A 22,987-nucleotide genomic window follows, 5' to 3' on the forward strand; every position below is an offset into this window, starting at 1 on the left:
ATGGTAAAGCGTCTGTCTGCAATGCAGGAGACCCTGGTTCGATCCCTGGGTTGGGAAGATCCCCTGGAGAAGGAAATGGCAGCTCACTCCAGTATTCTTGCCTGGAAAATCCCATGGATTGCGGAGCCTGGTAGGCTACTATCCATGGGGTCACAAAGAGTTGGACACAACTGAGCGCCTTCACTTCACAATAACCTTGGTGCCTTTGTACTTTGTTATAACTATACAGCTATCATGTACAATCCACTATCATTAACCTTGTTCTAAACGGGAAGATTGAGGCTCATCATAGCCAAGGGCACTGTCCAGGGTAGCACAGTTTGTCAGAGGTATAGCTGTTACTTGGATCCTGACTCTGCTGTGCTTAGCCTCTCAGTTGTGTTGGACTCTTTGCAACCCCATGGACTGTAGCCCACCAGGCTCCTCTGTCCAGGTAAGAATACTTGAGTGGGCCGCCATGCCCTCCTCCAGGCGATCTTCCCAATCCAAGGATCAAACCCAGGTCTGCCGAACTGCAGGTGGATTCTCTACCATCTGAGCCACCAGGGAAGCCCAAATAGGACCTGTGGGTGCAGGGACAAGAAGGAATGAATGCCTTTTAGAGATAAACTATGAAGCCCTTGTTACCTTGTGTGTGTGTGTGTGTGTGTGTTAGTCGCTCAGTCATGTCCGACTCTCTGTGACCCCATAGCCTGGTGGTTTGCCGTCTATGGGGTCGCACAGAGTCGGACACGGCTGAAGGGACAGCAGGAGCAGCAGGATTGTAGCCTGCCAGGCTCCTCTGTCCATGAAATTCTCCAGGCAGGAATCCTGGAGTGGGTTGTCAGTTCCTGCTCCTTGCTACCTTTGGGTTTGTTAAACATCTTCACTTTATGCTTTAGATTAGATTCTATTGCCTTTCTCCTAGATCTAATAGTTCTCCCTCATTTGTCCATTTATCTGAATGCTGCTCTCACTTGGGGTTTCTGCTAAAGCTTTACCTCCTCCAAGCTCCCTTCCTGAATAAGCCAAGCCAGATGATTACCCCATCCTCTGGACCCTGCTTTTCAGCCATTAGATTTGCATCACCAGCTTAGTGCTTTGCAAATACTGCATTATGTACATAGTTATATTTTTTGTTTATCTCCTCAGCTCAATATAAAACCACCAAGTATTAGTCCTGAAAGGCCCCTTACTCTGAGTTCAAATCTTAATTCCATCACTTGTGAGCTGTGTCTCCATTTGCACATTATTTTATTTCTCTTGTGCTTCAGTTCCTCTTTTAAAATGTGGAAACAGTACTACCCTCTCATAGGGTTATTATTGTAAGGAGGAAGTGAGTTAGTAGATGTCAAACATCATGGGAGGTTTCAGTAGTTGCTAACTACTTTCTCAGGCCAATAGTTTAAGACATAGAACTCATTCTTCAAATTAAGCCGAATCTGAGGGAAGAAAGTACTAGAGTTTCATTTGTTTTACCCACCTGCCTGGGGACAACCCTCACCCCACCAGAATCCTTTGAGCTCCAAAGATCATCCAACATTCTTTATAGAATGAAAGACAGAGGCCTAAATGGGTGAGCTGACTTATCTAAGCTCACACAGCTAATCATTGGCGGTGAGGTCTGGCCTCAGGGCTTCCCTGGTGGATTAGTCTGTAAAGAGTCTGCATGCAATGCAGGAGACCTGGGTTCGATCCCTGGGTTGGGAAGATTCCCCTGGAGAAGGAAATGGCAACCCACTCCAGTATTCTTGCCTGGAGAATTCTTCCATGGACAGAGGAGCCTGGTGGGCTACTGTCCATAGGGTCACAAAGAGTAGGACACAACTGAGTGGCTAACTTTCACTTTTACTGGCCTTGTGGCCAGTGTTCCCATCTATACCACTGAAGTTTATGTCTCACCATCTTTGTATATTCCTTTCTCCTCTACCTGCATCTCCCCTCAGCAGAAAGCTGCACCTGGCTTTATTCATCTACTGAGGATAAACATGACTAAGACCAGTCCCTACATTTCTGGAGCCCACATTCCTGGGGAGGTGGTGGGAAAAGATAGAAACATAACAGGTAGTTACAATAAGAGAGGATAGATGTAATGACAGAGGTGGGTACAGGGAACACAGATGAGGGATAATTAATCTAGTCGAGCAAAATGTCAAGGATGAAGAAGAGGTAACAAGGCTCATTGAGCAGTTCAGAGCATTTGCGGCAGAGGACACAGCTTGGGTAAACACACAGGAGGAGGTAACAGCATAATCTCCACGAGGAATTGCCAAAAGTTCCCTTTTCCTCCTAGAACATGAAACACAAGACAGAAAGTGGGAGAGACTGGGCTGGAGAGGAAGTCAGGGTCACATACTGGGGGAGGATGGGGTAGGGGTTTGATGTATGCCATATTGGAACATCTGTAAATTGATTTTGGTTTCCAGAACTATGTATTTTAGTTTGAAGCTGAGTGAGTTATGTTTGAGGGGGGAATAAAGAAAAATAAGCCATGTTTTAGAAGAAGCAGTAAAACAGAGCATTAGCAAACATATATGGATATCTTCTCAAGTGATAGAAAAGGGAAAATTCTCTCCAGGCCAGCACAGAAGTGCTGAGAGTCAACAAAATAAAGACATTGACCAATCACTCTGTGGGCTGCTGTGGAACAGATCTGCTGTGATAAATAGAGATTCAGCCATGAGCAGAGTTCCCAGAGGCTAAACAAAGCAACCTTAGTTAGCAACACTCATGCTCCATGTCTTCAGTTTGGTTCAGTTCAGTCGTTCAGTCATGTCCGACTCTTTGCAGTCCCATGGATTGCAGCACAGCAGGCTTCCCTGTCTATCACCAACTCCTGGAGCTTACTCAAACTCATGTCCACTGAGTTGGTGATGCCATCCAACCATCTCATCCTCTGCCATCCCCTTCTTCTCTCACCTTCAATCTTTCCCAGCAACAGGGTCTTTTCCAATGAGTCAGTTCTTTGCATTAGGTGGCCAAATTACTGGTGTTTCAGCTTTAGCATCAGTCCTTCCAATAAATATTCAGAACTGATTTCCTTTATAATTGACTAACTGGATCTCCTTGCAGTCCAAGGGACTCTCAAGAGTATTCTCTAACACCACAGTTCAAAAGCATCGATTCTTTCGCACTCAGCTGTCTTTAGAGTCCAACTCTCACATCCATACATGGCTACTGGAAAAACCATAGCTTTGACTAGACGGACCTTTGTTGGCAAAGTAATGTCTGTTTTTCAATATGTTGTCTAGGTTGGTCATAGCTTTTCTTCCAAAAAAGCAAGCATCTTTTAATTTTATGGCTGCAGTCACCATCTGCAGTGATTTTGAAGCCCAAGAAAATAAAGTCTGACATTGTTTCCATTGTTTCCATCTATTTGCCATGAAGTGATGGGATTGGATGCCATGATCTTAGTTTTCTGAATATTGTAGTTTAAGCAAACTTTTTCACTCTCCTCTTTCACTTTCATCAAGTGGCTCTTTAGTTCTACCTGAGAACACATTTTTTAAATTGGATAAGGTGGAAATTCTACAGAGCTTGAGAAAAGACAGTTCACTAATGTGCTTAGCTCTGGCCAAATGCAGGGACTGAGAGTGTGAGATCCACCGTCCCTGCAGTATACAGGACCTTCCCAGTGTAGCCAGGGCCAGGGAATGGGAGGAGAGAAGAATGAAGGTCCTCCATGGTTGCAACAAGGGGTGCTGGCAGCTAACGTCTATTTATTAGTGTTTCTGCTCCTCCCCTGCTGTTATATTAATATAATGAATTGTTCACAGGTGCATCAAATGAGGTTTAGATGATCACTGGGAGCTTTGTTACCCAAACAGGCCAAATTAGAAAGAGCAGATGCGTCAGGCAAAATGTGGTCCATTAGCAGAAGTACAAAGCTTGAATGAATGAAGGTCAGTGCTCTCATTTGGCCTTGATGGCCTTCAGAGCAGTGGGACTTAGACCCCTGTTAACTCTTGCTTGCCAGGAAGTACTTTCTGCCTTCACTGTTGTAGGGCTAGAGTGCACGGGGTCAGTGTCCTAAAGAAACTGTCCTCCCCTCCTCCCCAAATAATAATGAGAATAAGAATGATGACCCACGAATTGGACCTCACTATATGGTTCAACATGAAGGCTCTAGGACAAAGGGATGAATAAGAGCTGGCAGCATCCTGTGTTATCCTCCGCATACCCTGTCAGGCTCTGTTTCTCCTGGAAGGGACACCTTTTCTAACTGGCTCAAGGCTTCTGTCTGCTTATAAGGTGGTGCATTCTAGCCCTTGCACGTGTCTTCAGAGGGAGTGATTCTTTCTAACCTTTGCAAAGCACCGTATGAGCTAATGATGGCTCCACAAACACTGTCTCTAACCCTTACAGCAATCTTGTAAAGTGGGCATAGTATAAGGATCTCCATATTATAGTTAGAAAACTGAGGACCGGAAAAATTAAGCAGCACGGTGAGAATTACAAGTGGCAGAGCAAGGATTTGATCTGAAGCAAATTCTTGCTTTCTCTACTGCCTTAAGCTAAAATAAAAGTTTTCTTCCTTAGACTCCAGGAGAAAAGGGGGAGAGAGAATAAGCTGGTGCAGCGATGTGAGAGGAGCTCTGTAGTCAAGAGGTCTAAATTTAATCTTTGTTCTGTAAGAAACTTGTCTTGGATCCTGGAACCAGTGACTACTCTCGATTCCTATTCTTCCTATAAAATTAGAATTGACCATTCAACTGATTGCCAGCGCCTGTTCTAGTTTCATGTTCAAGAAGCCCAATGGGTTTTTCCTTCTGTTCATTTTTTTCCTGTAAGAGAATATTAAGGATATAGAAACTCCATAAATTTTGGAGGCCGATCTGGCAACATATAACAAAAGCCATAAAAATGTTCATGCATTCCCTTATGCACGAAAATTATAATTCTGGAGAATATCCAAGAAAATTATAAAAAGAAGAAAAGGACTCTGAGTGCAAAGTTGTGGCATTTGTCATCATAACAAACCACCTACATCTAAATGCCCAACAATAGGACAATGTTTCTATAAACCATAGTGTATACGTGTGATGGGATGGTTTACCATCGTAACATACCAAGTGTGTGGTCTCTCCAAGTAGAAACGTGCATTTGTATTTTTATAGTAATACTGAGTAGAAAATAAGGATTTTAAAATTGTATACAGATATAAAAATCCTTTACAGACTGATTGAAAGAGAACAAAATATAAAATAGTGTATTTTGGTGATAGGTTTACAAGTAGCTTACAAAAGTTAATTTAAAAAAATAAAATCTCATTATCAATTTGCTCAAAGGTATTTCATCTAAACGTATTGATTTATACGTTTCTTTTGTGATTTTAAAAAGTGTTGCTCTTTACACGAATTCTGGAATTTCAAAAGAAGTATGAGTAAAGGGAAAATATTCAAGTTCTACTGATCACAGGTGGGTTTCCATGGTGGCTCAGATGGTAAAGAGACCTGGGTTCAATCCCTGAGTCAGGAAGATCCCCTGAAGAAGGAAATGGCTACTCACTGTTTTATTCTTGCTTGAAAATTTTCACAGACAGAGGAGCCTGGAGGGCTACAGTCCACGGGATCACAAAGAACTGGACACGACTGAGAGACTAACACTTTCACAGTTTATGGAGAAGGAAATGGTAACCCACTCCAGTGTTCTTCCCTGGGAAATCCCATGGACAGAAGAACCTGGAGGCTACAATCCACGGGGCTGCAAAGAGTCAGACACAACTTATCGACCACATCACCACCACTGATCACGTCAACCTATAAGATTTTGGTCTTTTTTCTAGTCTTTTAAACATTGATTTTGGTTTTTCTTTATATAGGCAAATAATCCTCCATATAAACTAAAATTACTTTTTTTCTGTGACTTTATGTCATATTTTTCTATGTCATTAAAAATGTTTATAAACACATAATATATTATTTGATCTCATTCAATTTTTTCAAGGTAGAGCAAAAAGAGGTTTTATTTCACATGACTCATGGGGACAACTAGCTTTTGTAAAATCTATTATAGGAAAATTATTAGGTGTACATGTAACATCTTAAGATTACATGACTGCATTTGTAATCATTCTTTTTTAAATTCCTAAAACATTTTTAATTGAACTATACAATTTTTAGATATTATAAATTATTATAAGATATTGAATATAGTTTCCTGTGCTATACAATAGGTCCTTGTTGTTTGTCTGTTTTATATATAGTAATATGTGTATCTAATAATCCCAAACTCCTAATTTATTCCCAACACTTTTCCCATGGTAACCATAGGTTTGTTTTTTCTGTCAGTCTATTTCTGTTTTGTAAATAAGTTCATTCATGTCATATTTATATTATATATATAAATGATATCATATTGTATTTGTCTTTCTCTGTCTGACTTACTTTACTTAATTTGATCATCTCTGGATCTGTCCATGTTACTACAAATGACATGATTTCATTCTTTTAATGGCTGAGTAATATTCTATTACTTCTTTATCAAGAATTTTTAATAGGGGTATATAAATGGTATATAATTTGAACCCTTGCACATCTTCCTTTTGCCTTTACACATTAAGATAATTTAGCTAAGGATGAATATCTTGTATTACAACTTTTTATTCTGAGAAGACTTTGGGCTTTTCCTTACTGACTTCTGATTGAAGTATTAAAGAGAAGTTTTAGGCTAACTTGGAGGTGATCATCTCAAAGGAAATGGGAGTCTTCTGTCTGGTCAGAGATTATTTCGTATTTCTAAATTTATAATTTAAAATTATTATCTGTATTGTTTAATCCAGCAGTTTAAGCTTGACAAATTCACCTCATAGGATAAACAGAAATGTGGTTGTTTAAAATTTATAAACAGCTATTTATAATCATGAAATTTAGAATGACTTAAAAACATTACAGGACAGAAATGGTATGGACCTAACAGAAGCAGAAGATATTAAGAAGAGGTGGCAAGGACACACAGAAAAACTATACAAAAAAGATCTTCATGACCCAGATAACCATGATGGTGTGATCACTCACTTAGAGCCAGACATTCTGCAATGTGAAGTCAAGTGGGCCTTAGGAAGCATCACTACAAACTAGTAGATGTGATGGAATTCCAGTTGAGCTATTTCAAATCCTAAAAGCTGATGCTGTGAAAGTGCTGCACTCAATATGCCAGCACATTTGGAAAACTCAGCAGTGGCCACAGGACTGGAAAAGGTCAGTTTTCATTCCAATCCCAAAGAAAGGCAATGCCAAAGAATGCTCAAACTACCACACAATTGCACTCACGTCACACACTAGCAAAGTAATGGTCAAAATTCTCCAAGCCAGGCTTCAACAGTACATGAACCATGAACATCCAGATGTCCAAGCGGGATTTAGAAAAGGCAGAGGAACCAGAGATCCAGTTGCCAACATCTGTTGGATCATCAAAAAAGCAAGAGAGTTCCAGAGAAAACATCTACTTCATTGATTATGCCAAAGCCTCTGACTGTGTGGATCACAACAAACTGGAAAACTGTTCAAGAGATGGGAATACCAGACCACCTGACCTGCCTCCTGAGAACCTAGATGCAGGTCAAGAAGCAACAGAACTGAACATGGACCAACAGACTGGTTCCAAATTGGGAAAGGAGTATGTCAAGGCTGTATATTGTCACCCTGCTTATTTAACTTCTATGCAGAGTATGCCATGCGAAATGCTGGGCTGGATAAAGCACAAGCTGGGATCAAGATTGCTGGCAGAAATATCAATAACCTCAGATTCACAGATGATACTACCCTTATGGCAGAAAGTGAAGAAGAACTAAGGGGCCTCTTAATGAAAGTGAAAGAGGAGAGTGAAAAAGTTGGCTTAAAACTCAACATTCAGAAAGCTAAGATCATGGCATCCAATCCCATCATTTCATGGTAAATAGATGGGGAAACAATGGAAACAGTGAGAGACTTTTTTGGGGGGGGCTCCAAAATCACTGCGGATGGTGACTGCAGCCATAAAATTAAAAGACACTTGCTCCTTAGAAGAAAAGCTATGACCTAGAGAGCATATTAAAAAGCAGAGACATTACTTTGCCAACAAAGGTCTGTCTAGTCAAAGCTATGGTTTTTCCAGTAGTCATGTATGGATGTGACAGTTGGACTATAAAGAAAGCTGAGCGCTGAAGAATTGATGCTTTTGAACTGTGGTGTTGGAGAAGACTCTTGAGAGTGTCTTGGACTGTAAGGAGATCCAACCAGTCCATCCTAAAGGAAATCAGCCCTGAATATTCACTGGAAGGACTGATGCTGAAGCTGAAGCTCCAATAATTTGGTCACCTGATGCAAAGAACTGACTCATTGGAAAAGACCCTGATGCTGGGAAAGATTGAAAGCAGAAGGAGAAGGAGATGACAGAGGATGAGATGGTTGGAGGGCATCACCGACTTGATGGACGTGAGTTTGAGCAAGCTCTGGGAGTTGGTGATGGACAGGGAAGCCTGGCTTGCTGCAGTCCTTGGAGCTGCAAAGAGTCGGACCTGACTGAATGACTGAACTGAACTGACAAACAGTAAGTAACTCTTGATGTGACCAGTTCATTTCAGTCGCTCAGTCATGTCCGACTCTTTGCGACCCCATGAATCGCAGCACGCCAGGCCTCCCTGTCCATCACCATCTCCCGGAGTTCACTCAAACTCACGTCCATCGAGCCGGTGATGCCATCCAGCCATCTCATCCTCTGTCGTCCCCTTCTCCTCCTGCCCCTAATCCCTCCCAGCATCAGAGTCTTTTCCAATGAGTCAACTCTTCGCATGAGGTGGCCAATGTGATGGAGTACTATAAAAATATTTTAGAATATTTTAGAGTCCTTAAGGGAACAAAAAATGTTTGTGACACACTGTTAATTGAAAAAGGAAAGTTACAAAAGCATATGTATGTTACATGTACATATAAATGTATACACATTTCATACTTATATCTATGTTTCACATAGATATACTTATGTATTAACTATCTTACTGGAAGGGAATCACACACAGACACAAATACCACACAGGCATACACACATGAACACCATAGTATCTATCACAATCTATTAGTAAGGCAGTATAAACTGCCACTCGTTCCAAGTTCTACCTACTTGTGGATCTGTCGTTAGCTGATTTAACTTAAAATGAAGCAATCTTTTGTAATTCGTAGATAACAAATTTGTTGTTGCTTTGCTCCTTGTTTTTCTCTCAAGGAAGTTTTCTTCAATTATATTTTAAATTATTACATCTGTTTCAGTTGTTCTCACTTGGTCTTGTTTTTATGAATGTTTGGCTTTTTGTCTTTATCGGAAGGTTGACAGAGGTTTTCTTCAACCACTTTCTAATACCGTTTTAAACTAGAAGTCTCTGACTATTAAGATTCATATAATAATTTCATTTTGATCTTGATAGTCCTCTGACAATCCTATAATTCTTACATGGGATTTTCTTTACCGTCCTCCATTTTTCTCATCTTCTAATTATTTTCATTGGCCTTTGTCCTTTTTCTACCTCTGAAAGTGTTTCAAATTTGTCCTCGTCATCACAAATCCCATTTTTCTCAAAATTTATTCTGTTCTTTACTACTTCAAATGTAGGCTTTAATTTTAGCATTTTAAATTTACTTCTGCCCTTCTTTCTTTCATCTTTGGTTCTGGTTTCATGAAGATCGTACTTTCCTGCATACATTGAGGATGCCAAATAGTGTTCTAAAATTATTCCTTCTAGAGTTCCTGCAATAGACAATTTTCATAAGTCTTCTGAATATATAATCCCTTTTTTCTTACTTTATAGTCTTTTTTTTTTCACAGTCTCCACGTTCATACTGTTGTTTTCTATTTACACATCCTTTAACAGAAGAGATCTATTCAGACCTACTGTTTGCCAACAAATGTGATATGTGGATTGCCCTTGACCCCAATTTCTGTCCACTGACATGCTGGTCTATTCCTTTAACAGATGTGCCACAGATGGCAGATTGATGCGGAGTTCTTAGTGCAGCTCTTGTGCTTGCCACACATCTGTCTAGTTCTACAGAGACAGGGTCTTTCTTCTTTGCCCTCCTCTCCAGGATCCCAGATGAAGTGTATATGAACTGCAGTCTCCAGGATTCACTGCTACAGGACTACATGTTTCTTCTTCCCTCATCTCTGGCAATTTTACAGTTTTACTTTTGGAAATCATGCCTCCTTGGATTCATTGCCCTACCATTAACATTTTGTCTTTCTTCCTGATTCTAATTTTGTCTTTTTCTTTCTGGGAATTATGGTTTAGAGTGGTTATAAAAAGAATTCTAATCAGGAAAGTTGGGAAGGACACTCTGGGCTCAACTTTTCTCTTTCAAAAGTGGAACCCATTAGGAAAAGAATGTATGCCGAGTTTTCAAGCTGAAGCAGATTTTACGTTTTGGAATCAGAGTGGAAATAACTGGGAAGGGCTGAAGAAGCATCCTGTCTAAGATCAGATGGGAATGATATGATTGAAACATTGATTACATTTTAAACAGTTCAATGCTTACAGTTAATGAGCAACTCTTGAATAATTTGTCACTATCTTGACACTGGTTATTGGTGGGGTTTTATGAGTTTTGGATTTTCTGTGTTTATTGGAAGATTGACAGGTTTTCTCCAACTACAATTCTAATACTATTTTAAACCAGAAGCCTCTGACTATTAAGATTTATATAATAACTTCATTTTAATCTTGAGTATAAGTGAAAGTATATTAAGGTATTTTTATTTTAAATTTACTCTGTAATTTGAAGTCCAATACAGTGCTCTGCATGATCCTGGTGATCTAATACCTCAAAGCCACCAACATCTGAAATCTTTCTAATTATATCTGATTGGATTTCTCCATCAGTCTTGGACTCTGCTAATAGTGAGAGGTGCTGTATTTTTTTCAGTAATGTTTGGCAATTTCTTCATTATAAACCAAGCAGTCCTTAGCAGATCTGAGTGCCTTATAAGAAAAACTGTTGAAGAAAATGAATGTTCAGCTTGGAAAAGAGAAAAAGAAACACTTAAGAGCTCTCAAATCTTTCCGTATTTGAAATGCTGCCAGGCATAAGAGAATAAGTTTGCTATGTATAATTCTAGGGTGTAAAATTAGCAACAATAGGTAGATATTAGAGGGGAATGACTTTTAGTATTAGATTGTAAGCTTCTAAAGGATCTTATTGGGTTTCGTTCACTGTCTCTACAGCCAATAGATGCTAGATAAATGTTCATCGAGCGAATGTTGTTAATTGTTTGAAAGACATTTTACATAATGAATTTAGGTACAGAATGGATCATCACCTGATGATGATGTTCTATGAGGAATTCCTGATTGGAGAAGACAAATATACTGAATCAACCTAAGTTTCTTTCAATTCTAAGTTCTGTGACTCAGGGCCCCACCTGCAGATTTGAACAGATGGCCTTTTAATTCCATATTTAATAAGATTGTTGAATGATCCAATATGGTGATCTGAGTCCAGACTCTGCTTTCTTGTCCAAACTGAGCTGGTTATGGTGCTCTGGGGTAAATCACTTCGCTGTGATGTAAATCCCTTCACTGTGCTGCAGTAGTTTAGGTCTTTGTTATACTGCTTTGATGATGAACACTGATCTTCTAACTGGTTTTCTTCTATAGTCCATTAACCACATTCTGGATTGTGGATCTTTGTAAAAACCTGCTTTTACCATGACACTGGGCTTCACAGGTGGCACAGTGGTAAAGAATCCACCTGCCAGTCCAGGAGATGGAAGATACTCCGGTTCAATCCCTAGGCCTAGAAGATCCTTTGGAGTAGGAAATGACAACCCACTCTAGTGTTCTTGACGGAAATTCCCATGGACAGAGGAGCCTGGTGGGCTACAGTCCATGGGGTCTCAAAGAGTTGGGCACAACTGAGCGTGCTAGCAGGCACACACACACACGCACATACCATAACACTATTCTTTTTGAAACTCTTCCTCATGCCTTAACTGTAAAGTCCAAACTCTCATGTAATGATGAAGAGCATGACTCGAGGATTAGACTCCATACATTTGTACTTCAATGCTGTTAATTTCCAGCTATGTGTCTTTGGATATTCAGATGTGTCTCAGCTTTCTTATTTGTAAATTTCAGATAATGAATATTATTATGTCGATTTATGAGAATTACCATACATACACAAGACAGAAACTCAGACAGCTGAATAAGTAAATAGATCTGATATACATATACCACACACACAGGGTAAAGGTTGGTGCTCCATGAGCTGACCCATCCCTGCCTGTCCAATCTTATCACAGTTCCCCCTTAGAAACTACCTAGAGTCCCCTACACACACAAATAATAGTCCTTAATTTAAAACATGTAACTGAAATCTTCTTGGTTCCTCTAGATTGTCATGGCTTTTTTGCATTTCCTCCTCTTTCCCTGACTGTCCCGCACCCCCACTAGATGAAGTTGTCCTCTCTTTCCTTTGTATCAATTACTGTTCCTTTCACATGTCTTTATTAAAGCATTTGCAACACAGTATTGACATAATTTGATTATATTCTGCCTTCTCTGCCAGACTGATCTCTTTGAAGATAGAGAATTTTTTGTTTGTTCATTTTAGAATTCCCAATGCTCACCTTAATTCTTACTGCATGACAGGCATACAGTAAAGGTTTACGAAATGAGTGAAAGAGTGAACAGAGTTTCATATTCTGGCATCTCCAGCCATAAAAGGGACTTTTCCTCCCATCTCAACAGCTAGCTATCATCCTCAACTAATTATCATCTTGGTTTATGGAGAGTTGCCTCATTCTCCCTTATAACTGCACTTTTTAGGAAAGTTAGGAATGAGCCCTGTGATTATAAAGCAGGAAAGAATAGGAACCACATTCACTGTTAGTCATGAGAGGCTGAAGAATTGCAGTTAAGAGTGGACACAGTAAGCCTAACCCAGAAGCACCTTACCAAAGTTTGCAATCATTCAGGTAGCTGGTTCTTAGGCATCTATCTTTTAAGCTGCAAAGGAGATTAGATATAGAGGGAGACTCTTGCAAGAATCTTGGAGATGCTGCTTTAGCAATGATTCAAGAACCAGCAGAGTTAAAAAGATTATCTTCTTCCTAAAGACACCATTTCCTAAACTAATCAGTAGGATTTTGTTTTTCTTCTTTCATGCGTTTGGAGAAATAAAGAAGTCATGTCTACCATAAGCAGCTATAACTTTTTTTTTAATGAGATAAACTAAAAATACATACAATGCCACATAATACACTTACATCTTAGGTTGTAATTAATGCAAATTATGCGAGATTCATATACAATGTGATTAGACTCCTCTAGCACATAATTTATGGTTGAATTCACAAAGAAGCTGATTAAATGAGAAAATTGATTTCTGTCACTATGCTTTTTTTTCTGGTTGTGTTTTCAGTAAGAACATGTCTGAGGACTTAAAGAAATTAGATTACGGAGTTGGAGTTGTGGTTCAAAGTATTCATGCCATCCTTTGACCTTCTTCTTACAGATCAGCTAACCTGCAAAACCGCATGATATTTTCTGACAATCTGCTGTGGGATAAGTTTCAGTTATACAACACAAGGCTCTTGTAGCTTCAAAATACCAACACACAGATCATTCAGCAACTCACAGAGGAGATTTCCCCCCCCCACCCCCCCACCCCCGGCTTATTGATTGGCTAGGGGCATTTTCTTGAATCTTATTCAAAAGGATTTTAGCAGATTTTCTCAGCTATGAATACAGAAAGTACATATGTGGTTAAATCATTTCCTTGCTCGTAATTCAAGTGGCAGAACTGAATATAAACTTCAAAATAAAAAAAATAATTGGTACACTCTCTCATTTATTAAAAGAACATACTCTGTGAACTGATGCTAAATATTCACAGACATAACTCTCATCTCCTAGGCAATAAGATTCTTGATGGCCCATGTCTGCATCTTATTGGTTTCTCTCCCTTTTCTCTAACTCCTTCCCAGGTAATCAACTCCCAAATTCTACCAGTGTACTTTGACTTGTACTTTTCCTTCCTTCCTTCTTCTTCCCTCTCTCCTTCCATTTCTTCTTCCTTTCTCCTTCCTACCCTCTGTTCCACATTTATTAAGTAGGCCAGGCATTGAATACAGTGGGCCAGGCATTGAATACAGTGATGCATAGATCAGACAGCGTATGGCCTCTAGTCATAAGATGCTTAAACAAGTCCTTTACATTTTGTATTTTCCTCAGAAGTGCAATGGAATGTTCACATTGTACCAGGTAGAGCTTGGGGCATAGGCTAGTATGAACTGAAAGCCAGAAAGAGGACTGGCTAGAAATAGTGGCTCTATCATGAAACCTTTTTAACCTTTATAGCAGTTTTACACATCTGAAAATGTACCTGCTCAAGCTAAGTCAAGATGTGCCTGCTAGGAATATGGGGGAGAGTAGTGTTGCCCTGAAAACTGGGCTCCAGTGTTTATAAGCTGTGTGACTCCTTGCTTGTTGCTTAGTTGTCTTCAGTTTCTTCATGTGTAGAAAGAGGCAGAGATGTAGTACCTAGCTCGCAGGGTTATTGAGGGGAGTCTGGGGAATAATGAATGTGCTTGGCCCATCCTCGAGGCGCAGGAAATGTTCAGTCCTGACCCTCTTACCACCCTCCCCTTCCTGCAAGTTAACAGCATCTTTCCAAAGCAGAGAAACACCTATTTGGGTCTCTTCTATTAACAGTAACTGCCTACTCTGGCTCAATATTGTGGCCAAGGAGTAATTGGATTAGGGCTTCTCAGGAATGGCATTTCAAAGACAAACACTCAGAAAACTCTTGAAATGCTCTCATTCTGTTCGCTAAACACAGAATATTCTGGCTTTTGATAGTCTGGTTCAGTTACAGATTTTAAGTCTTTACATCTAAGAAAGTGGCACCTTAGGGAGGTGGGGGCTAGGAGGTGAGATTTTGACTTCAATGAACTGTTTATGTCCTGGGAGTAATCATGCTCTGGAGGGAGAACAGTGGTTTTGAAGTCAGACAGACCAGAATTTGAATTCTTATTTCTGCCCCGCGAGCTGTGTAGTGGTGCAAACGTCACTTCACTCTCTGTGTTGTCAACAATGAGTGGGTTGGATGGATGTGAGAATCTCAGAACATAGATACTAGTTTTCTCCTTCTTGTTTCAGATCCTTGGATTCAGAAGCTGAGCTTCCTCTCCTTTCTTGGCAGGGTCTCCGTGCAGTGTAATTTCATTCACAAAACCTTCTTCACGTCAGATGTTCCACTACACTGTTATGTGAGTAATTAATGAGTCACTTTGCATTTTTAGAAGCTAGATAGACCTCCTAGAAACCAGAATGAGGCCCCAGTGTCAGAGTTTAGCAACGGTCCATAGATGAGCAAAGGATGTTCAGCCAAGCCAAGACCCTTCCTCACGCCCTGAAACCCCACACCAAAGCAGTCTTCTCTCTTCCACTTGTGAAGATGCGGATAAGAGCACAGCCTCTGGAACCAGACTGAGTTTAAATCCTGGCTGTTCTATATACTCACTGTGTGCCCTTGAACTAGTCAGTGTCTCTGCCCCACTGTTTTATCATTGATAAAATAGAAATAATAATAGTTGCTGTGATGATCATATGAATTAGTGCATTTAAGATGTTTAGAACAGTGGTCCATGAATATTATGATTATTGCTGCCCGTAGGCATTGTGATGTAGTAGAAAGAGTACGTGACCTGAAGCCTGAGGTATGGACTCAAGTCTGGAACCTATGCTTACAAGCTGTAGGATCTTTGCTGAGTTGTAGAAATTCTCTGAATCTCCAGTTCCTCAAATGAAAAATGGGGATGATAATTTTCACCCCATCTACTGAAAAGAGTTAATATGCGTTGGTAAACAGAACTGGTTGTAGTGTGCCATCCTAGCCTAGGACCTAAGCAAACTGCCTAAAGAGTTAGAAGTAGCCTTCCAACTCTAAGCTAGCACATATCAGATGGAAGCAGAAATATACAAAGTTGCCTCAATGGACCAGAATCTCCCTCCCAAGCCAGAACAAAACTAAAGTTATACTTTGCTGATTCAGGGCCATTTTATTGTTGTTCAGTTGCTAAGCCATGTCTGACTCTTTTCGGCCCCCATGGACTGCACACACCAGGCTCCTCTGTCCTCCATTATTTCCCAGCATTTGCTCAGATTCACATCCATTGAGTCGGTGATGCCATCTAACCATTTGGATCAGTCAAAGAAAGACTAAAAGGAGGGACAGGAGGATAAGCATCCATGATGCCCATCTCAGCACTAACCAGGAAGAAGATGGGGACCCAGCCCAAGGATTGCCACCAGCCTCCCTGACCCCCCAGCCCGGTTCAGTCCTGGTATTGGTGCTATCCCTGGAGTGAGAGGAAGAGTTCAAGTTGTTTTCTCCACTTACCAGCTAGATTATTTATGGCAACTTGTTTCATCTCTCTGAGCTGTAGCTTTCCCATCTTGAAAAATCAATGACCTTCAGATAACTTGTCTGTCCTGGAACAAAATGCCCTGATTATGCTGATTTAATAATTACCACCCACTGACAGTTCTGTTTCTCATCCTAAAATCTTAAGCTGGTATTTAAGCATATTCATCAGCCTCTTGTGAGGCTTGTTATTGTGAGTTACTCTTCCCAAGCCTGCTCACTTCTAAGATACAACAAGATTTTGTTTATGACTTTAAGTCTTAGGGTCAGATGTTAGCTTAGGATGGAAAGGATTATCCATGGTAGATACTCCCTGATGAGGCCTCTTGGCAGCCTGCCACTCTCTCTCTGGATGATGATGTAGAAGCATGCGTCTTCCTTCAAGGCTCTGCAGGTGGGTCTGAGGGTCACATGCCATAACGAATGGAAAGGGCTTTGTAGACTAGTAAGTGCTTTGTACACATGAGGCGTGGCAGTGAAGGGAGGGTACTGCTGCTGATAGGGGCCTCAGTTTCAGGGTGCAAAGTGGCCTGGATCTTCCAGTGGATGATATATGCCAAAGTAAGGTGATCGCTTAGAAAGAGTTCCAGTGGACCGTTCCACCATTTCCCCCACCCTGAGGATTTGGAAAAAAGAGAGAGAGAGAGAGAGATACCCTCATTTTTAATATCAAATCCTCCCTGCTGATTTCACGAAGGCCTGGAAACAGCAGGTAACAATGTGTAAGTGACTTTGAATTAAGACTGAACTCTCTGTGTCCTTCGCCTCTCCCTCAAATGTGGAATGGTTTTCTAAGAATTTAATTATCTAAGAACACAGCATCAAAGCTGTTAGACCCTTGTTAGTGTTAATTCAAACTTAATGTGCATGAGATTTAGAGATCTTGGATACTAGGAAAATGATTTCAATTTAAATAGCCCTCTTTGTCCTACACATCACAAAACATCTTTTAATATAGTTTTTTTTTTTAATAGAATACTGTAACCTAGGTCTCTCCCACTAAAAAAAAATATTCTCACTATGGAGAAATCAGATGTTCTGAAAATCAGCAGGATGTGGTAGGAAGAACAAACATGGGCTTTGGTCCCTTAGAAATCTAAGTTCAAATCTTATAGGCTCACCTTTTTCTGTGTGTCTGTGGACAGACACTTAACTTCTTTGAACCTCACTAAATTAACCTCTCAGCAAGGATGGGGAGCTGACAGACTATGGAGGGTTGCCCATGTGGGACAAATGCAGAGGCGTGTCTGGAAGCTGGTGGTCTTGATGGAGTCTGGGATATAGAATTAGCGGATCCATCCCAAGGCAAGGAGGAAACATGTAACGAATGCTGGCCTGATAGACTTTTGTCCTTTAGGTCTCAGGACCCTCAATTAAATTATGGCTAATGTAACACAAGAAACATGTCTTCTTAGGAAAATGAAACCCTTTCAAAAGTATTATGGTACTTTCATTTCAATCTATACCACATGTGTTAACTGCAGGATAATTGGATGACAGAAACCAGCCAATCCTACTGGAACACATTTATTTTAAAATGCAAGCTAAGCCCTGTGGCACAATAATTCTTTTGAAAGACATAAAGGAATCATCTGCTATTGTAATCAGAAGCATAGCTTTAGGCAAACTAAAGTTCATTATTTTAAAGTTTGAAAGGAGACTTATATGTGTAAATTAATTTTAAATCAGTGCTCCCAGGTTACACTGCTCTCGTTCATATTTTGGAAATAATTTGCTATATTGAATCTGATGAAACAGTGTTCCTGCCTTATTAACACCTCCCATTTCTATGGCCTATGGTCAGTATAGTTGCTTTTCAGTCGCTCAGTCATGTCTGACTCTTTCTGACCCCCATGGACTGAAGCATGCCAGGCTTCGCTGTCCTTCATCATCTCCCGGAGCTCACTCAAAAAAATGTCCTCTCGCCCTCTGTCATCCCCTTCTCATCCTGCCTTCAATCTTTCCTAGTATCAGGGTCTTTTCTAATGAGTCAGCTCTTTGCATCAGGTGGCCAAAGTATTGGAGCTTCAGCTTCATAATCAGTCCTTCCATGAATATTTAGGATTGATTTCATTTAGGACTGACTGGTTGGATCTCCTTGCAGTCCAAGGGACTCTCAAGAATCTTCTCCAACACCACAGTTCAAAAGCATCAATTTTTCAGTGCTCTGCCTTCTTTATGGTCCAACTCTCACATACATACATGACTACTGGAAAAGCCATAGCTTTGACTAGGCGGACCTTTGTTGGCAAAGTAATATCTCTGCTTTTTAATATGCTGTCTAGGTTGGTCATAGCTTTTCTTCTAAGGAACAAGCATCTTTTAATTTCATGGCTACAGTCCCATCTGCAGTGATTTTGGAGCCCAAGAAAATAAATTCTGTCACTGCTTCCATTGTTTTCCCATCTATTTGCCACGAAGTGATGAGACCAGATGCCACGATCTTAGTTTTCTGAATGTTGTGTTTTAAGCCAGCTTTTTCACTCTCCCCTTTCACCTTCAGCAAGAGGCTCTTTAGTTCCTCTTCACTTTCTGCCATAAGGGTGGTGTCATCTGCATATCTGAGGTTCTTGATTCCAGCTTGGCCTTCTTCCAGCCCAGCATTTCATATGAAGTACTCTGCATATAAGTTAAATAAGCAGCATGATGATATACAGCCTTAATGTACTCCTTTTCCAATTTTGAACCAGTCTGTTGTCCCATGTCTGGTTTAAACTTGCTTCTTGACCTGCATATAGGTTTCTCAGGAGGCAGGTCAGGTGGTCTGGTATTCCCACCTCTTTAAGAATTTTCCACATTTTGTTGTGAGCCACATAGTTAAAGGCTTTAGTGTAGTCAATAAAGCAGAAGTAGATGTTTTTCTGGAATTCTCTTACTTTTTCTATGATCCTATCGATGTTGGCAATTTGATCTCTGGTTCCTCTGCCTTTTCGAAATCCAGATTGAACATCTGAAAGTTCTCAGTTCATGTACTGTTGAAGCCTAGCTTGGAGAATGTTGAGCAGTAATTTTCCAGTGTGTGAAATTGTGCAGCAGTTTGAGCATTCTTTTGCATTGCCTTTCTTTGGGATTGGAATGAAAGCTGACCTTTTCCAGTCCTGTGGCCACTGCTGAGTTTTCCAAATGTGCTGGCATATTGAGTGCAGCACTTTCACAGCATCATCTTTCAGGATTTGAAATAGCTCAGCTGTAATTCCATCACCTTCACTAGCTTTGTTCATAGTGATGCTTCCTAAGGCTCACTTGCCTTCACATTCCAGGATATCTGGCTAGAGGTGAGTGATCACACCATCGTGATTATCTGGGTCATGAAGATCTTTTCTGTGTAGTTCTTCTGTGTATTCTTGCCACCTCTTAATACCTTCTGCTTCTGTTAGGTCCATACCAGTTCTTTCCTTCATTGTATCCATCTTTGCATGAAATATTCCCTTGGTATTCTGATTTTCTTGAAGAGATCTCTAGTCTTCCCCTCCCTATTGTTTTCCTCGATTTTTTTGCATTGTTCACTTAGGAAGACTTTCTTATCTCTCCTTGCTATTCTTTGGAACTCTGCATTCAGGTGGATATATCTTTCCTTTTCTCCTTTGCTTTTAGCTTCTCTTCTTTTCTCAGCTATTTGTAAGCTTTCCTCAGACAACAATTTTGCCTTTTTACATTTTTTTTTAACCTTCCCAATATTTTTGTGAGGTTGCAGGGCTTCTGCAATGGCTCAGTTGGTAAAGAATCCACCTGTAATGCAGGAGATGCCAGAAATGCAGGTTTGATTCCTGAGTCGAGACGATTCCCTGGAAGAGAAAATGGCAACCCTCTCCAGTATTCTTGCCAGGGAGATCCCATGGAGAGGAGCCTGGCAGATTGCAATCCATGGGGTTGCAGAGTCTGGACATGACTGAGTACAGGGAAGAATATCTTATCCATTTTTATAAACAAGTAACTTCAGTCCCAGAGAGAATAGGGGCATTTTTCAGAGCCACTAAATGGAGTAGCAGAGCCAAAACAGGAACACAGGAACCCAGAACTTCAGATTCCAAGTTTAGTATTCTTTTCAGCCAAAAAAAAAAAAAATACAATGGGCCCACCACAAGCTGGATTATTTGGTCGACTGTTTCTGTCCTCATAGCATCAAGTTTCTCTTTGCCGTAATTCCTCAAATTTAGAACCTAGTGTGCCTAGTGTACCTCCTCTTTGGTTCTCTCTATCAGGAGCTTATTCATAAATTAGTAATTTATAGTAAATTTACAGTAAATTAGTCATTTACAGCTTAGTATGAATTTAAGTCAATATACATTTCAGTATGTATATAAGAAGAGGTGGCAAGAATACACGGAAGAACTGTACAAAAAAGATCTTCACGACCCAGATAATCATGATGATGTGATCACTCATCTAGAGCCAGACATCTTGGAATGTGAAGTCAAGTGGGCCTTAGAAAGCATCACTACGAACAAAGCTAGGGGAGGTGATGGAATTCCAGTTGAGCTGTTTCAAATCCTGAAAGATGATGCTGTGAAAGTGCTGCACTCAATATGCCAGCACATTTGGAAAACTCAGCAGTGGCCACAGGACTGGAAAAGGTCAGTTTTCATTCCAATCCCAAAGAAAGGCAATGCCAAAGAATGCTCAAACTACCGCACAATTGCACTCATCGCACATACTAGTAAAGTAATGCTCAAAATTCTCCAAGCCAGGCTTCAGCAATACGTGAACTGTGAACTCCCTGATGTTCAAGCTGGTTTTAGAAAAGGCAGAGGAACCAGAGATCAAATTGCCCACATCCGCTGGATCATGGAAAAAGCAAGAGAGTTCCAGAAAAACATCTATTTCTGCTTTATTGACTCTGCCAAAGCCTTTGACTGTGTGGATCACAATCAACTGTGGAAAATTCTGAAAGAGATGGGAATACCAGACCACCTGACCTGCCTCTTGAGGAATCTGTATGCAGGCCAGGAAGCAACAGTTAGAACTGGACATGGAACAACAGACTGGTTCCAAATAGGAAAAGGAGTATGTCACGGCTGTATATTGTCACCCTGCTTAATTAACTTATATGCAGAGTACATCATGAGAAACGCTGGACTGGAAGAAGCACAAGCTGAAATCAAGACTGCTGGGAGAAATATCAATCACCTCAGATATACAGATGACACTACCCTTATGGCAGAAAGTGAAGAGGAACTAAAAAGCCTCTTGATGAAAGTGAAAGAGGAGAGCGAAAAAGTTGGCTTAAAACTCAATATTAAGAAAACGAAGATCATGGCATCCGGTCCCATCACTTCATGAGAAATAGATGGGGAAACAGTGGAAACAGTGCCAGACTTTATTTTTTGGGGCTCCAAAATCACTGCAGATGGTGACTGCAGCCATGAAATTAAAAGACACTTACTCCTTGGAAGAAAGGTTATGACCAACCTAGATGAGATGGCTGGATGACATCATGGACTCGATGGACGTGAGTCTGAGTGAACTCCGGGAGTTGGTGATGGACAGGGAGGCCTGGCGTGCTGCAATTCATGGGGTCGCAAAGAGTTGGACACGACTGAGTGACTGAACTGAACTGAACTGAATACATTTCAGTCATTATCTTCCACTTAAATAATAGCAAGGCTGTTTCTCCTATAAAAATAGTTCCAGGAGCATAAGACACTCTGGTAGTTTTCTTTTAAGGATGTTTATTTGGAGCCCCTAGTGAAAACAACCTGCAATGTATTTACTACCATTAATGTGTAAAGTATCTTATAACACAGCATTGTGAGCTCCCTAAAGGACAGGATCATAGCTGTCTTGTTGGCTATTGTATACCCAGTGGTTGGACACATAGCCTTTCATATATTTAAGACTAAATAATTCAAGAATAAATATATTCAGCCTAACATATATAGCAAGTCATGTCAAATATGTTGCATTTTCATAAGCTGAGGAAAACTACACTAAATGACATACTTGGAAAAAGTTTCACAGCGACTGATAAGATTGGAAAAAGGGTCTTTAAGGCACCTAAATAGTCCACTCTCTGACTACGAGCCACTTACGAAAACAAGTCAAAAAGAGACTAAAACAGTAAAACTGAAAATGGGGTGTAGATTCTGACATGGTGGCAATAGGGGTCTTCACAACATGGCACATCTAGAGTTTCTTGGTTTTTTATTTTAATGTGATATTTGTGTTTTTACACTGCCGTATGGCAAGTAGAATCCTGACTTACATTCATGGTCTATCATATTTCTTGCATTTATACATTTCTTCTTTGAAATGTGAAGTTGTTATGTGGGGCTGTATGATGGGTACTTTTTATAACTTGGTGAGTGGGTTGGGGAGTTGTCCCTCCCCCCACCTGGAACTGGACAATGGCCTCTGACCCCCAGATCAGAGAGCAAAATATTTATCCGAGACAAGTTCAGATGGTGTTTCTCAGGAAGAATCCAACAAAAGTTGAGCCAAAATAAAAGTGTGGATAAAATGTCCTATTTAAAAATGAACTTAAGGTCAGAAGTGCGAAGGTAAGGACCTGCCAACATTTGGAGCATAAGGTAGATGAGATTCAGTGATTTAGAACTGGGATCAATAACAACATAAGCCCAATTCTTGGTCAGCGTTTTCAGAATACTATGTGT

This window comes from Budorcas taxicolor, chromosome 3 (genome assembly GCF_023091745.1).
Source record: "Budorcas taxicolor isolate Tak-1 chromosome 3, Takin1.1, whole genome shotgun sequence".
NCBI classification, from domain to species: domain Eukaryota; kingdom Metazoa; phylum Chordata; class Mammalia; order Artiodactyla; family Bovidae; genus Budorcas; species Budorcas taxicolor.